Raw genomic sequence first — 385 nt, 5'->3', positions numbered from 1 at the left:
AAGGTATCAACAACTCGAGGACAGAAAGGCTACCTGGATTCCTACTTAGTAAGCACTGAAGAATGTTCTCCACCGAGCCTTCATAACCAAGATCAGACTCGCGATTCCCGTTACCCATCTGGGGTGGCGAGAACTCGGAGCAGCTACTCCCACTTCGGGGGAAGACTGTGCAGGAGGCTCACCCGAGGGCTGACCACCGACCTGGTGGGCGGGGTGAGTTGGGGCGGGGCGCTGCGGAAGCCCCGCCCCTCGGCGCGCGCCCTCAGCCACGGCCTGCGTGTCTCCGCGCCCAGCCCTCCCTCACGCCTCAGCGGCGCACGCGCGGCCTCGCGCAGGGCGGGGAGAGGCGGCGGCCCAGCCTGTCAGACCCGGCAGCCGGCCTCCG

Source organism: Nannospalax galili, unplaced genomic scaffold, assembly GCF_000622305.1.
Source record: "Nannospalax galili isolate Female #2095 unplaced genomic scaffold, S.galili_v1.0 scaffold891, whole genome shotgun sequence".
In the NCBI taxonomy this organism is placed as follows: Eukaryota; Metazoa; Chordata; class Mammalia; order Rodentia; family Spalacidae; genus Nannospalax; species Nannospalax galili.
Note: the sequence above shows the minus strand (reverse complement) of the source record.